Genomic DNA, 14,897 nt, shown 5'->3' with positions numbered 1-14,897 from the left:
AGGACTAGTACATTAAACTGTACCAAGGTTTCCTTTTCTCCTGAATTTTGAATTATTTTTGTGAAGATTTGTTTCCCTGCTATCATCAATACGGCAACTTGCACTTAATAATGCACTACAGAACAGGAGTAGCATAACTGGTGCTGCTAAGCAGTTTTTCATCACTGGATGAGTTTGACAGTCTATTCACATAGTCGAAGTGGCATTTAATAATGGGTTCAGAGCAGAAGTTTCACAGTAGCCTGGGCAACCTGAGGCAACTTTGCCTCTCGCTGGCTTGTCCCATGTCCAAGGACGGCAAGTGGCTCACCAGTCATTGATTTTTTCTTTGACAGTTAATCTAACCCTCTGTGATCTATGACCTTATTTTTCACACTAATTTCTTTTTTAGCAAAGGTGATAAATACCACATTGACATAAGCGCTTCTTTCCACGATGCTCCAATGCACTGCTTTGTATAACATGACAGAAGTGTAAGCAGAGTGAAGAGAGAAAGACAGACACTGGGGGTCCAGACTGAGGAAGGACCCTGAAGTAAAATAAAGTCATTATTTTTTTTGGATGTTTAACTCTGAACACTGCACACACTGAAACTCCAAATGTTAAGAGGAGAATGACAGAGTGACTGGAAGAACAGAGAGCAGAAATAAGTGTTTTTTTTCTGTAGTGTTGGGTTCTGCAACTCACTATGCTAACCTAGCCTCTAGTACAGATACACAGAGTTACACAGGGCTCAGTACAGCTTTTTTAATTAGGTTAAGTCAACTAACCTGATTACTGATTTAAAGATTTGTTTCTGGGAGAGCGAAGTCTTAGTTAATTAACATTAGCTAAAAAGCCACCCACTAAACCACCATCTGTACATTCTGTCTAACGACCCCAGGTAATGATAATAAAAACTTGTTTCAGAGAGATGTAACAGGCTAAACATTAACAGGCTAGCTGCTAACATGCTAGCTGCTAACATGCTAGTCGCTACCAAGGTAAACACAAACAGGCTAACCGCTAACAGGCTAGCTGCTAGCAAGGTAAATGCTAATTGTTAACAGGCTAACCACTAAACAACCAATTGTAAAGCTATTTCTGATTAACTAACCAATAGTAAAAAACTATTTCAAAAAAACTTAAAAAAAAAAAAAAAAAAACACTTTTTTTTTTTAATGTCGCTAACAGTCACATCACATCACATTTCTGTAGCACTCATTTCTGTAGCAATTTTTTTTGTATTGTACACTACTTGTCTCAGTCTAATTCTAAGTGAACAAGGGTGTGGCCATGTCGCAGTCCCACAAATACGCCCAGCGATTCGAAAAAACACATTATTACATACATCAGCCAATATCAACAATATCATGTTAATAATTATTAAAATAAAAGCTTAGGTATATATCATTTCCAGTTAATGTAGGGTATTTTAAGCCGGAGTAAACTTTAATGATTAAAAAACCCATTTTCTTTCAAAGTCATGCGAGCGCTGGACTTTAATGTACGCAGATTTCTCTTCTGAAAACTGTTTGTTTGGGTGAGTAAGGTAAATCGCTTCCATTTATTTACAGTAAGCTTAGATTTTCAAAGTTTCTACTGAAATGGCCAAAAATAGAGGCCACCATGCTAGTTAGATAGCTAAATAACTAGATAAATTTGGGTGACAGGCTAGCTGCTAACAAGCTAACCACTAACAGCCTAGATAATAAAAAGCTAATCGCTACCAGGCTAGCTGCTAACAAGCTTACTGCTAACAGACTAACCACTAAACCATCATCTGTACAGCTATGTCTGACTACCGCTAACAGGGTAACTGCTAAACCACCGTATTAAATAATGTGGCTCAAAAAATAAAAATAAAGCTTCAAACCTTGTTAAGTGAGTTTTCTGAGGCACCCCTCAGACTCCTATATGCAGGTTCAGTGGCTTTGCCTTTGACATGATCAGAGAAACAGTTACTATCAGAAACTAGTGAAACTTCCAACTAGGTGGTCCTGTGTTTTTCCCCCAATCCGTTTTCAAAGAGTGACTCAAACTCAGTGAGCGCCCCCTGTGGCCACATTAAATGCACATGAATGAATGATAGATCAATCAATGCTATTTTGCTATTTATAGGTATATGTTTGAGTAAAATGAACATCGTTGTTTTATTCTATAAACTATGAACAACATTCCTCCCAAATTACAAATAAAAATATTGTCATTTTGAGCATTTATTTGTAGAAAATGAGAAATTGCTGAAATAACAAAAAAAGATGCAGAGCTTTCAGTCCTCAAATAATGCAAAGAAAACAAGTTCATATTTGCAAAGTTTTAAGAGTTCAGAAATCAATATTTGTTGGAATAACCATGATTTTTAATCAGAGTTTTCATGCATCTTGGTTCGTTCTCCTCCACCAGTCTTACACACTGATTTGGATAACTTTATGCCACTCCTGGTGCAAAAATTCAAGCAGTTCTGTTTGGTTTGATGGCTTGTGATAATCCATCTTACTATTTATTATATTCCAGAGGTCTTTAATTTGGTAAAATCAAAGAAACTCATCATTTCATGTGGTCTCTTTTTTTTTCCAGAGTTGTATTTCTAAATTTTAGTCAATATTATACAATATTTTACTAATTATGATATCATTATATACATAACATTGAAAGTCCTTACAAGTTCATCAAATACAGCATTCAGCTTCCTCCAGCACCTCAAACCTTTAACAGACACTTCAAACTACATTATTTTGCAGGAAAAGTGCTGAAGGTGTACAGCAGCACCTCCCAGCACAGGGAGAGTATTGATGGCTAGAGAGTGTAAAGGATAGGCTCGCTGACAGCTGCCAGCCCTGCAGGAGCCACTGGCTCCACATGGGGCTACTGCTACCAAAGAGGCAGTGGGGAGGGAGGGGGGAGCACGCAGCAGGGGCTGAAGCTCAACAGGGGATAGAGGCCTTAACTAGAGCTCCTGGATGCCTCTAACTCAGCACAGGCCATATCGAGGGACAGGCCCACAGAAAGACTGCACTGAGATTATGCTGTAGCATAATTTCTTCTCAAGAGCCCACCACTGGTAAGTCATTGCTCAATCACATGCCTAGTTGTATTATGGTTCAACCAGATAGAATGAGGAGTCTGATACAGTATATAGATATTTCCTGTACTTCCTGTACAATGTCATGTGTGTATGTTGTCACTGTCCAATGTCCATTTTTCAGTTTACTACATAATTTAACACACACACCTGCTCTTACGATGTGTCAAAATAGAAATTCTCCAAAATGACCTGAAATAACTTTTAATGGAAGTCAGTGAAAGAGTTTCTCTCTCCTGTAAAGTTGCTGTTTTGGAGATGTTCTTCTTTGGACTCAAGACAAACAAAAGGCCTGTATAATTTCCAAACACCTGGCAATCTAACATGCATCAGCTTTACAGGAGTTGTGATTGAAAATATTACAATATATTTAGATACTGTAAGCAAAACAATACCTTGCGATTTTTATAAAATGTAAAAAAGTGCATAAAATCTATGTAATAGAAACCTTTATTTTTTTTACCAATTCAACACAGACTACAATACTGCTAGCTAACCAAGGGGGTTTAAACATACTGTAGCACAACATGTTTGTCACTATCTGACACCAATATTTATTACTAATAAATTATTGATACTGTGTTTTTGAGAATAACAGTACTGTAAAACTAAATATCTTAATGCTTCGATCTGTCGTTATTTTCTTACACCCCTAGTTATCAACATCATCTGCATTCTTATTAGTTAACACCTTTTAACAATACTCCAAGTGTAAAGGGAACTGAATATCAGCTTGCCACATGACAGGCAGAAGTGTTACCCACTGCACTAGTCAGACCACATTTATTACATTTATTTGTTTATTTTCCTCTGTATCCTGATGAAATCTGATGGTCCTCTAGAATACACTAAACAAATTTGCCTGGCGTGTTTTGGAGAAATGTTCACACTGCTGTTATTTTTGCTGTCATTTTGCTCAAATTTGCGACACACTTCCCATGGAACTGTTCTTAGGTTCATCTTCTGAATCACTGTCATCTGTGAATCATTCATATCAAATATCTGTTTGGCTGTCTCTCTGTTTACTTTGCGAAGTATTGCCAACCTTACCTATTACATACAGAACATTCACAGTTATTAATGTCTGCCTGGTTATCGAGATCTATTTTCCTGGTTTTATCTCTTAATTTTGTTGTCCTTTAGTTTTGTTTGCCTGGTTTATTTAGATCTCTGGTTAATGACTCTTTATTTGGTTCATATTTTGTGATTCTGGTTTGCCCATGTCTATTTTGGTTGCCTTTGTGTGGTTAACCTGTTTATTGACTATAAAGTATAATATAAAGTGACAAAATGCATTTCTGATCACCTTCTGAACTGGTTTGAGTGAGGTGTGAACAGGGTTTCAGTGAATTTGAAGTCCTAGGCCTAACATATTATTTAGATTGCTTGCATTCTGGTACCCATACAGTTATTTTATCTTGTTTTTAATTGCGACATAACATTGCAATGACTGGTCACATTGAACTGCATAAACAAATTGTTTAACATCATAAACACAGAGTATGGGCTGCAGGAGCCACTGGCACATGGTAGCTCTAGGCAGGCTAATTGTGCCATTTACAACAGTAGTGTATAAAGCTTGAGTAGGCACTGAGAGTTGTTTAAGGCCTGAATGGGGTGTAAATGTGAAGAGGTTGGGGGGGGGGGGGCACAGGGCCACAGGTGAGATCTCAATAAATTACACTCAGAAGTGGCCATTAATTATAGATGACATGCTGGTTAGACCAACGATTTCATCTGAAATGAGAAGCAGTGTGCGTGCCGGTTGTGCCCTGGGCCCCTAGTGGAAGAGCTTGCATGTGAGAGAGTGTATGTGTGTGAGTGTGTGTGTGAGTATACGATGTGTAAGCAGTGGGTCAAATGGACTCTGCTTGTGCAATGGCCTTTTGATGAGCAGCCTCATTATGCTAAATGCTCCGCTCCAGCTCAGCCACCCTGCGACTCAGGGAAAGGTTAAATAGGGAATAATTTAAGGGGGAACGCCTCGGGCTGCGCGTGTCGCCATTAAGTGGTGACTGTGCTCCGTGCTTAACTGCTTCAAAGATAGCCTGGGAGAATTTAAGTACTACTCTACTGTCAGCATCATACCACTGATAGCAGCAACATGTGCTTGAATTTAAGTACGACTGACAAGATAATTAAGAAATACAGACTGCAGTTTTGGTTACTGTCTTATAAATAAAGCTCCTAAAATAGAGTAATTGGGGTGATGTCTGAGGAGAACCTTTTTTTTGGGGTGGCTTTATTAATTTCGATGGCTATTCTTGCAAAAGAGATGCACAAGTCTGAAATAAGAACTTTTTTAAAGGTCACCTTCCGTCGTTTTTTCTTTCATTTTAAAATGTCTAGTTGTGGTCTCTAGTATGAATGAATGACATGTGAGCCGTTTTTGTAAAAAAAAAGTGCTCAGGTGTCTCTGTATAGCTCTTTTTTAATGGACTGTTTTAGGGGTGTGTCCAAAATGACCGGATTCCAGCTTTGCTCATGAATATTCATACATGCAAACAGCATGCAAATATCTCTCCTCTGATTGGCTAGGAGCACTGCGACGCCCCTCCACCGCTCTGCCGCTCACTGCCTCCCACCTCCTAACTGATGAGCGGTGATGTTGCGTCGCTTCAGCTCCGCCTCTGGGAGTTTCTCGAGCCAAGGTGGGCTGGTCTGTGAGTTTCTGCCTACGTAGGCAGAAAGATAATTCAAAATTCACCCGTTTTTCGGAGGGGGGGAGGGGGGATTTCTTTGCTTAGCTCCTGCAGACAATGGGGGCTGCAAAACAGTTTAATGTGCAGGTGTACACATTCAACTCGGAGAGACCTACTGTATTCCACAAAAAACAAGAAAAATCGGATTTTCGCGGAAGGTGAGCTTTAAATCCAGAGGAACAGTCACAATTAGTTCTTAGCTTATTAGCTTGGACATGCTATTTTCTTGGGTGGCTAGATGACGCTATTTCCCCTCATCTTTCAAATCGTAGTTCTGAGCAGGACAGGCGTCTGTTGGCTGATGTGTCAGAGCTGGGGTCCAGCGCTTTCCTCAGACACTGCTGTGCTGCCTTGTGTTGCTGCATTGGGGGCAATTTGATTAAAAGATTGTATCATCTGATTTTACATAAATCAGAGTGGGCATGTTTTATCATCACTTTTCTAGTGTTGGGGGATGGCAGGGGAGAAAACTGCATAGGAAGAAAGTCCCTATGCAATATATATTTTCTCACTAATTTCATTCCAGACTTTCTACCACATCTTCTTAAAGTGCTGCTGTTGCAGCATCATTGGACAGCTCAACAGCTTGCAGAAGAACCAAAATCAATTTCAGATTAAGCCTATTGTGCTTTTTGGGATGGTGGTTTCACTAGGGATCAAACAATGTTGGGTAATTTTGCAGTAATTGGGCCATTATTGAAATGATTACACCTCTCAAGAGCCAAGTGTAACTTGTTAGGGGTTAAAATAGGTAAACTCTGTTCTCCATGCCCAATGACTTTTGCCATATCCCACAATCCCACAGAGGTTAAAGGACGTCACACTCACCTTTGGGATACGCACATGGGGCCTGAGGGCATGATTTCTGCCAGAATTGCTGTTCATGATCACTGCCACCCATTCACTGCGCCGTGCAATGTTGTATGGGGTATTCCTAATAAATATGAGGAATGTTAATTCATGTTGCCTTATCACGAGTCCACTGGCCAATATTCAGCCTCTCTTGCAAGATAACACCTCACAACTTGCACACATGTGGGCATTCCAAATTCATTCCCTAAAGTGACACTTCACGTTCATAAGTTTACTGCTATCCTATGGCTTTGTTATGGCATGTCACTGTAAATGCTTATATAAAAAATAAAAGCTAAGATAAAAAAGCAAAGAAATGTTATTGGCTAGTGTATTAAATGTAATACATTTAAATATTTCAGTAAGATTTTACACTAACTTGAAGAGCATCACTAAAGGAAAAGGAAAGTGTGAATGCACGTCTACAGGCGAGCTGGATGCTCTCTAAAATGGTACACTTGTGAATCCACATCAACAACTGTCACCAATAGACGTAAGCTCACTAAAGATACAGAATATAACAGTAGAGTTCAAACAAACAAAGACGACTGAAAGTCCTTTTCTCTGAGTGTTATTTTTTTCTCCTTCCTTGACACATCTCCGAGGTAGAGATTAGCCTATAATTACACGGGAGATCAGTGACAAGAGGAACAGTGTACTTTAACAAGGCTTCACATTGCCACCGGCGGACTGATCGCCTGCTTTTAATCCTCGACCTCATTATCACCCCCTGGTCCGGCTGCAGCAGTAAATTAATCTATCTGCAAAGTGTCAAATCTTCTCACCTTCTTCCTGGTAATCACCCGAGGTGCAAATAAAACCAGGGAGCCAGGCTGACTCAGGGCCTACATCCCTCATCAACAAGATCCTCCAGCGTCATAATTAAAACGCAATCGTCCATTATTTGGTTGCTCATTAAGCTGATCAAATATTTATGTCTGTGTTAAGGTCATATGCTTAGCAAGTGCAACGATTGTACGATTAGAAGAAATGAGGAGATTGGACATGATGAAAGTGAGAATGAAAATGAGTGAGAAGGAAGACAGGAAGTCAATTACGCTAAATTCCTACTGGTGACCTAAAAAAGTGACAACCCTAAATGTCACTGAGCATGACACCTTGAAGACGTGTCATCATTAGCTAAACTAATACAGTATACTTATTAACTACTGGGAAAATGAATGAATTAAGCCAACAAAAAAAGGGTGAGGGTTTAGATTTGTACTGGTTCTTTAGGTTTCTAGTGCAAATATACACTGATTAGCCATACAATTAATTAAGAAATGAATAGTGAATAGTAAAATTAATAACATGGATCCTTGTCTCATTCCAATGGCACCTGTTCTAAAGCTTAGATCATGCCCCCCCCCAAAAAAAAAAATTCTAGACAGACCTTACTACTGCTTGTGCACCATTAACTGTCCCTATGAGCAAGAGCCAGACATTTTTTAATCCAGAAGTTTTTTAGCAAGTAAAGCGTTAAAACTTTTAACTAGAATTATGAGTTGTTTGAATGAACAAAATCTGTTCAGAGTGATGAGCAGTGCAACACTGAAGAAGCACAGGCCTAATCCTTAAGAAAACTGTTACACACATTGCTGCAGGTCAAGTGTTTACACTTAAGGCTGCAGCTTTCACGACATGCTTATATCTGCTATTATGATCATAGTGTGACTTGGTACGTTGATATATCGTAATTATCACGCTATAGCTTTATATAAAATTTTAAAAAGCCTTAAAAAAATGTCACAGACCACTTTCTTAATTTTCTCAGCCCGAGGTCAGGCTGGGTATCAGCTTGTGTTCAGGCAGTCCAACCTAACTCTAACCTGTTTTACGGGGGATCTACATATTAGGCAGCAAGTAAAGCGCCACGTATTGAAGTTGATGGGTTAGATGCAGGATAAATGGGCAAGCATATGCATGCAAGCCAAAACGAACCAAAAAAAATGTGATGGTTAAATGACTGTGTCAGAGTCTTTTGGGGTGTTCCTATTATGCATTGGTTAGTACCCACCAAAAGTACTCCAAAGAAGGACAACCAGTGAAACGAGAATGGCACCTATGCCTCACTGACACTCAAGAAGGTCCCATTTCACAACTTACAGTTCAGTATGTATTAATACTGAGTGAAAAGGAATTAATTATGCCTACACTAATATTGTGAGTCTAAATTTGTACTAGTTGATGAGATTTCTAGTGCAAATATACACATATGCATCAGCAACATATGCAACTAAAAACCACTCCCATGTATGGTGATTTAAATTGATGATCTAACTTTAAAATCAGTGGTCAGTGGGATGGGATCTATGTGTAATGTAGCAAGTGAACAGTTTTGAATTTAAATGTGTTTTGAAAGAAAAAAAAAGGATCCGAGACAGACCAAAACTTTAGGTGTTATGGGGTGTTGCCTGTATGCTGTGGTAAGTAGCTAGCAAACGTGTTCAAAGTCCAAGTCAAACCTGTTTTACAATGTTTTGACATCTATAGTTTTTACTGGTCCAAATAAACTGGAACAAAAAAATCAAGTGCATCTAAAATCACAGCAAACATTGTGAGGATATTCTCTCTGCTTATTGGTCAGATCTGTCTGGGGTCGGGAGAAGGTTCTGTTTTTTTTTAAGTAGTTCATATTTCTGTGCAGTTTAAACTGGAGAAACCACAGCGATGGCATTTGTTCATAGCTGCAGTAATTACACGTGTAATATACCAGTTTAAACTGGATACAGGAGCCGTTTAGCTCAAACAGGCAGGTCAGATCATGTTTTCATCACATTTAAACTGCTCCATTGTTAGTTTCGGCCTGGTTTGAGACCACCACCTCTCAAGGGTCTTGTGAAGTACAGAGACCTGCAAGAGAAGCTAATCTAGGTGCAGTTTGTTTGGTAAGAACGTTATCCAGGTTTGAGCTAAACGGCTGTTCAGGTCCAGTTTAACCTGATATGTTATCGAGATAATTACTACAGCTAAAAACAAACGCTGTCTTTGCTGCTGCTCCATGTTAAACTGTTTACACACTGAATACGGTATGTGCAGAGCTCGCTGCTCACTCCTGTGAACCTCTGTATTTAAAACACAGAAGCAATATTTTCCACACTCAGTGTTAAAGCAGCTTTACACAGCACAACAATATGTGCTGGACTGGAACACAGAAACTTCTAGTTTAGAAACTGCTAATTTACCTTTTTACTCCTAGCTCTGACCAATCAGTGGAGATGTGCTTACATGATTTACTGGACAGTGTTTTGATGCATTTGGGTTTGTATAGTGAGTGGCACAAGACAGACCTTCCCAATAGACAAGCTGCTTTTAATGTTATGGTAGCTCAGTGTACACTGCTTAATCCTTTTGTATAGTATAATAAGGCCCAAGCATCCCAGTATAGGTCAATTAACTACTGCAATGCAGCTACAGCCTGTCCTATATTTTGCAGTCTGTCTGAGCAAACTTATAACTACTGTATATAAGAACTCTATATGTGCTTTGCTTTGAAATAAAATGATATATCAGGTAGCATTACTGTTAATGTGAATACCTAGATAAATCCTGCAAAACTCTACCAAACCCTCAATACCTCCAAACCGCATTCATGCATTATTGAGAGAGAAAGGAAAGTATGTAATAGAGAGATCCTAAACCCATTCCCTCCCGTGAATTATTTATTAAATTCAAATAACAAATGGTATAATTTTCTTAAAATATCTTAATCATTTTTCAAAGACACTGTGATATAAAACAATATCTGTATTCGCTCTGACGGTACACACATTTCGAAACGGCTGCAGTGTTTTATTAGAAAAATCCCTACAAATACATACACACACTTATCTATCCATCCAACAACACCTAAAAACTTCAGATAACATCACTCTGTTTTGTTCTGCACAATAAGCCAGGCTGAGACTTACGAATGTGTGACTGTAATTACAATATGATTATTAAAAGACTCTCCTGAACAGTCTTGTGCCATCAACATGATGGACAAATGATATTAAACTACCCAAGCAAATTCAATTACCACAGCAATTACTCCCCATCGCTACTGCTGACTTATTGGGACATGAAATGTTAATGGCGGAATACATGCCAAATTTGTACATCATTAGAAGGTGAACACATCTTGAGCTCATCACAGATGTCACGGCTCAATCAAGCACAGAAAAAAAAAAAAAAAAAAAAAACGAGACACAACGTTTGTTTCAGTACAGTATCTCCACATAGGAAGCAGACTGATCTCCGTTGAACAGAACACAGAACAGACAGAGTTTATGTTAGAATTGGAACCTGTTTACACCTGGTCGCTTGATGTGAATTGATAAGTAGGGGTGGGCAATATTATATCGTATACAATATATCGTGACACAGAAATATCATGATATCAAAAATCCATATCATGATAATAGGGCTGTTCTGTCTTAAAAGTAGTCTATTATTTACTGTGAAGCTTTAGGTGTATTTATTGTATAATTGTTTTAGTTTGCAGTTTATATGCATGCACTAAATATTCTGCAATATTTTTTGCTGCATTATATTATTTTATGCTATATTATTTATTTTGCCACATCATGATTATTCTGTTATACTATTATACTATATTCTTGAAATGAATGAATTATTTTAGTTTTCCTATATCGCCAAGTATATCGTTATCGCAAAAATACCCTGAAATATCGTGATATTATTTTAGAGCCATATCGCCCACCCCTATTGATAAGCAATGACTAATAATTACAATTACAATACTGTATGCTAACACTTAGCAACAACAGGCTTCTTTAAGCAAAGCATCTGCCTACAAATCTGACAACAAAAGTAATCAATGCCTAGAAGGAAAGGGAAAGCATTTTAGCTTGTAGTTTTAAAAGGGCATAATGTTATTAAAACTGTCATTCAGGGGAAATGTGGAGGTTAAGATGAGATGATGAGAAGAGAACTGAGAGACCAATAAAATTCAGAGAGAATTGCAATTGCCTGTAAACTGGTAAGAGAGACAAAAGACATATGCAAATGCTACAGTATATGTCTGCCAAGAACCCCTACAGGAATGTTTTGCTCAGTCAACAATGGTGGTGCACTATTCCACTGTGCAGCGCTGCTTGCACAAGCATGTTCTTCATGAATGAGATGTAAGACGGGGGGCTTTACCTTTAATTTTGTCACAAAATGTAATCTATAAAGTATCAACCAGTACGAACTAATAGGTGCACCGGATTATAAGGTGCATCTTAAGCAACGATAGTAAGGAACAAAGGTGCCACCATGTTTCCTCATCTTGCTGCTGGGTGGGGGGTGGGTGCGCCGAAGTCAAATGAGTGCTGGATGTTTTTCTACACAGATGTCTCTCCCAAACATTGTTTATTTGGGTGAGTAAAGAGCTTTTCTTTATTCACAGTAAGCTTAGATTTCCAATGTTTTAGCGGGGTTAGCAGCAGCGCTTAGCGCTAGTAAAGCCGCAGGTAACCCAGGGCACTTTCAGCTAGTGGATCGTCCCACGTAGCTTGTTTTAACACGGTAAACACACAGGCTACAGTCCAATTTACTCAACTCTGAATGGCAGAAGAGCTAGCGCTGCAGAGAAACTTTACTGAAACTCTTTTATAATGCTGGACTTTAGTGGAGTTGTTTCACTGCTCTTTACAACCTGACTGGTGAAGTTCATACATAAGACACAGGGACTATAAGGCGCAATGTAATTTTTTGGGAAAATTAAAGGATTTTAAGTGTGCCTTATAGTCCAAAAAATAGGGTATACTATAATTGAAAATAGATAAGATTTAAAATCATTTGCTTGAAGTTTGAAGGGAAATAGAAACTGCTATTACAAATGATGGGAAAGAAACCAGTATTGAAAGCTTGTCCCATGGAAGCTAAAGAACGCTGCACTGACTTGTGGGATATGTGTGAGGGGCCTTCTGCATTGTAAATAATTGTGATTTTTGGTGCTTGCCTGTTTGCATGGACAATTCTAGCCAGATGCTGCCGGACACAATCATTATCACCTACTGCTCTACCCACTGATTTTTTTTTGTTGCATTTGCTTTTTCGCTTACAAAGGAAATACAGCGTTTAATACCACCTCATAGTTTTTAAAGAGCAAATTAACTGTTCATTAACACGCAATCAGCCTATCCAGGTTTGCTGCATTTAATTGCTTGACCAACCTTTTTAGATTCCTCTGAGCAACCTTCCTGCATGTAAGTGAACAAATGAAGACATGAAGGAGGCTGCCGAGGCACCCAGGAGAGAGCGAGCTGGTGTGGCATTAACTCAGTGAAAACCCTGTAAACACACTGGCGCCTTCACAGATTCAGCTGGCAGCCGAAACAGTGGGAGGAGTTAAGATGCAGTGTTGCTGAAGTGTTTGGTGTTAAAACAGAAGGAGAGCAGGAGTGCAGGTGGAAGAAAGGCAAGAAAGGAATGCTTTACCTGCAGTTACAACCATTCAAAACATCTATCTCATCTATCGCATAGCTTCAGAGTAATATTTAATAGATGCTCAGTTTAAAACAGCAGAAAGATCTTTCTTCCTCAATAAAAGTGATTTTTTTGTAAAATTATTTTATATTTATTTATCTCATAATGATTACTTATATAATATTTGTTGTCAGATGGGACAAATACATACTATAGTTGTTTATACATCTCTGGAAAAAAAAACAAAAAGACCAAAAAGGATGAGTTTCTTTAATTTTACCAACAAAGTGATTTTGAAAACCTCTGGAATATAATCAAGAGGAAGATGGATGATCATAAGCCATCAAACCAAGCTGAACTGCTTAAATGTTTGCACCAGTCGTGGCATAACGTTATCCAAAAGCAGTGTGTAAGACTTGTGGAGGAGATCATGCCTGTGAGGAGATGCATGAAAACTGATTAAAAACCAGGATTATTCCACCAGATATTGATTTCTGAACTCTTAAAACTTTATGAATATGAACTTGTTTTCTTTGCATTATTTGAGGTCTGAAAGCTCTGCATCTTTTTTTTTATTTCAGCCATTTCTCATTTTCTGCAAATAAATGCTCTAAATAACAATATTTTTATTTGGAATTTGGGAGAAATGTTGTCCGTAATTTATAGAATAAAACAACAATGTTCATTTTACTCAAACATATACCTATAAATAGCAAAATCATGTGTGAAGAGCTAGATCAGAATGCACTCAACCTGTCCAACAGAGGGAAAAACAGATTGCTGGAAGAGTGAGTATGGATAGTGAGCGTAAGTAGGCAGGAAAATGGACAACATCAGTGATTTGAGGACTTCCATGAGGGAAAAACGAGGCAACAGATCTCTAAAATATATTAAAATAAGGTGTTTCTTGCAATAATATTAGAGGGCTTGTGTTGCAGTGTTCATCGCTGCAGAGTCAACAGAAAATAAAAATATTAAAACCTGATTGTGGCTGAATAACGTGTCCTTTTTTAGAGAACTGGAGCAAATTCTTGGTGAAAAGCGCAGCTGTAAGCCTCAAATCATTTATAACTTGAGGTTAATTTGAGATTTTGATTGATTATGAAATTCTGTATTAAAGTGAAATTTAACATGAAGCAAATCTCTATTGTGCATGCGTGTCACTTATAAAGCATGAACCGGATTTGGGCAGAAAATCAGATTTGGGCCACTTTTTCCCTGCTATGTGAACCTAGCTTAAGAATAAGACTAAGACTGTCCAGCGCTTATCTATTTGTTGTTTTTTCATCCCTGGTTCCTCCCATTCTCTCTCATTCATTTTCACACATAGCCAAGGCCTACAGTTTCATTTGCCCAGCAGACACTGCATGTACTTCTTCATTGTTGCTCCCTAAATTCTAACCCACAGCTATACTGACCCACACTCATCATTTTTTTTTCATCCCAAGTTCCTTATTTGAGTTTATTTGCTTAGTAATATTTCCTCCATCTCTTAGTATTTTTCAAATAAAGAAAAAATTGAATTGTGTATTTGTTTAAATTTGTTAAAATATGTTGTAAATGAGGTTTTCATGGTGTCCAAATTCATGGCACAATACATTTAATCTCCAATTGGTACTTCAAAAAAAAAAAAAATCTCAACAAACAACAAAATAAACAGCTGTTCTTTCACGATGCGTCTATTCATTTTCATCCAATTTTCTAGCTAGATCAACATGAGGAGAGCAAACATAAGGCCATGATAAGAAAAAAAAAAAAAAACAGCAAATAAATCAGCAACCTCCTACACCAACAGCCAATAATAGTCCTAATATATGTTCCACTATACTGAAAAACAGCCTGGGCTCCATGCATATGTATGT

At 38.2% G+C, this 14,897-nt stretch overlaps 1 protein-coding gene across 4 annotated transcripts in view; it reads right to left on the bottom strand.

Annotated features, from left to right (window-relative positions):
• The window catches only part of etv1 (ETS variant transcription factor 1), a 122,563-nt gene that overhangs the window by 72,749 nt on the left and 34,917 nt on the right, over nt 1-14,897 (bottom strand). The window contains exon 1 of one of the 4 annotated variants that reach the window (XM_049466806.1): nt 1,856-1,961. The exons of the other annotated variants lie outside the window; for them this stretch is intronic. The gene's annotated coding sequence lies outside the window, so the exon portion shown is untranslated. Of the gene's footprint in view, nt 1-1,855; nt 1,962-14,897 lie in introns of those variants that run through there. 4 annotated transcript variants of the gene reach the window in all.

Source organism: Astyanax mexicanus, chromosome 18 (assembly GCF_023375975.1).
Source record: "Astyanax mexicanus isolate ESR-SI-001 chromosome 18, AstMex3_surface, whole genome shotgun sequence".
NCBI lineage: Eukaryota > Metazoa > Chordata > Actinopteri > Characiformes > Acestrorhamphidae > Astyanax > Astyanax mexicanus.
Note: the sequence above shows the minus strand (reverse complement) of the source record. Positions and strands in the feature narration are given on the sequence as shown.